Source organism: Eptesicus fuscus, chromosome 13 (assembly GCF_027574615.1).
Source record: "Eptesicus fuscus isolate TK198812 chromosome 13, DD_ASM_mEF_20220401, whole genome shotgun sequence".
NCBI lineage: Eukaryota > Metazoa > Chordata > Mammalia > Chiroptera > Vespertilionidae > Eptesicus > Eptesicus fuscus.
Window position 1 is genome coordinate 52,696,272 of NC_072485.1, and position 2,587 is coordinate 52,698,858.

Here is a 2,587-nt window from a genome sequence, read left to right on the forward strand (position 1 = left end):
GCATGAATACGTGCACCTTGAAAGAAACTGTAGGCCATGAGGCTGCAGTGAGCACAGGGGTGGGTCTCAGCCCATCCTCCATGCCCCTGCCTGCCACAGTCCCTGGTCCAGTCTGCCAGCAGCCCCACTCCTGCTGCCACTGCTCCCACATGCTGATGGTGTCGGCCCTGCTCGCACCTGCTGATGGCATGAAGCAACCGGGGCCTGTGCCAGCAGCGGGTGCAAGCAGGGCTGGCATTGGCAGTGGGTGCGAGTGGCAGATGCTGCCCCAATCACCCCGCAGGAGCAGGGGGAAGTGGAGAAGCCCTCAGGGGTGATTGGGGCCAGCAGCTGCTGCTTGCACCCACTGACAGCACCAAGCGATCGGGACCAGTGCTGGGCACTGGCAGCAGGTGCAAGCAGTGGCTCCGGCACTGGCTGTGGGTGCGAGTGGGGCTGGTGCCTGCAGAGGGTGCAAGCAGTGGCTGTCAGCCCCATCGCCCCTCAGGAGCAGGGGTAGGTGGAGAAGCCCTCAGGGGCGATCAGGGCCAGCAGCCACCGCTTGCACCCACTGAGACAGCACTGAGTGATCAGGGCTGGCGCTGGGCTCTGGCAGTGGGTGCGAGCGGTGGCTCCAGCTCTGGCAGCGGGTGCAAGCGGGGCCGGTGCTGGCAGCGGGTGCGAGCACCCGGTGGGACCATGACGCATGAAAGCAAAGAATTTTCAGTAACCACCAGAGACTTGCCCCAATGACAGCAACCAGCAACCTGGCCCTAGTCTGGCACCCCTGCTCACCTGTTCCACCATCCCACCATGGCCAATGCCCACCATGTTCCATGCTCTGCCGCCTGCTGCCAATGCTGGCCACATTCTGTGCACGCCCCCTGGTAGTCAGCGCACATCATAGCGATCGGTTGTTCAGTTTTTCGGCAGTTTGGTCTATTTGCATATTAGGGTTTTATATATATAAAAGATAGTATTTCATTATATGGATATATCACAATCTGTTTATACACTCACTTCTTGATAACTTGAATTGTTTCCAGTTTGGGGTAATCCTATCTAATAAAAGAGTAATATGCAGATTGACCATCCCTCCAACACACAAGATGGCTGCCCCCATGTGGTCAAAGATGGCTGCCCCCATGTGGACACAAGATGGCTGCCACAAGATGGCCAGCAGGGGAGGGCAGTTGGGAGGGACCAGGCCTGCAAGGGAGGGCAGATGTGGGTGATCAGGCCAGCAGGGACAGGCAGTTGGGAGGGACCAGGCCTGCAAGGGAGGGCAGTTGGGGGGTGATCAAGCTTGCAGGGGAGGGCAGATAGGGGTGAACAGGCTGGCAGAGGAGGGAAGTTGGGGGCGACCGGGCCTGCAGGGAAGGGAAGTTAGGGGCAAACAGGCTGGCAGGGGAGTGGTTTGGTGGTGATCAGGCTGGCAGGCAGAATTGGTTAGGTGAAATCAGGAAGGCAGGCAGGCGAGCAGTTGGGAGCCAGCAGTCCTGGATTGTGAGAGGGATGTCCGACTGCCCATTTAGGCCCAATCCTACCAGGCAATTGGACATCCCTCAAGGGGTCCCAGATTGGAGAGGGTGCAGGCTGGGCTGAGGGACACACACCCCATGTATGAATTTCGTGCACCGGGCCTCTAGTTATAAATAAAGTTGCTACATTCACATATAAGTCTTTATGTAGACATATGCTTTCATTCTCTTGGGTAAATATGTAGAAGTATATTGCCTGGGTCATATGGTAGAAATATATTTAACCTTTTAAGAAACTGTCAAGCTATTTTTCTAAGTGGTTGTATATTTTATATTACCACAAGTGGTGTATGAGAATTCTAGTTGTTCTACATCCTTGTCAATACATGGTATAATCAGCCCTTTTTATTTTAGCCATTCTAGTGGTAGTTCACTATAATCTCGTTATGGTTTTAATTTGCATTTTTTTACTGATCAATGAGCATATTTTATGTGCATATTTGCCATCCATATATCTTCTTTTAAACTAGGCATAAAATGGCCTATCTACAGACTATATCTTTCAGACTCCCTTGCAGCTAGGTTTGGTCATATGATTAATAAAATGGGAAATAAATTACTTTTTTAAAACTTCACTCATGCTTGTTTAAAAGAAAATGTATTACTCATAATCTATACTTAGTATCAATCTGCTTTTGCTGCTATAACACTGCATAAAAGCACCCCCAAAGTCAATGGCAAACAAACATAAGCATTTATTTCTTGCTCAGAGGTCTGCAGGTCTCTGAGAAGCTGCTTTGCTCCCAGCTGAGGGTAAAGTTCAGGTTTGCTTCACATGTTTCATTCTGGCATCCAAGCTCCAGAAACAGAACCTTGGGCAGGTTCTGCTCATGGCTGAGGCCAGAAGCTCCCAGAGGATCAAACAGAAACTCATGATGCCTTTTAAGGCCTAGACTTGGAACTAGGGCTTAAAGTTTACTCCCTTGGGGAGGTGGACCAAAAAGAAGTGAAAATTTGCTGAACAATACAATCTACTAGTGTACTCTTCTCCTTCCCACCAACTGAAACATCAATATGTCTGTGACCCACACTTGACCATGCTGCTGAGGTTATTATTCTAAGGATAG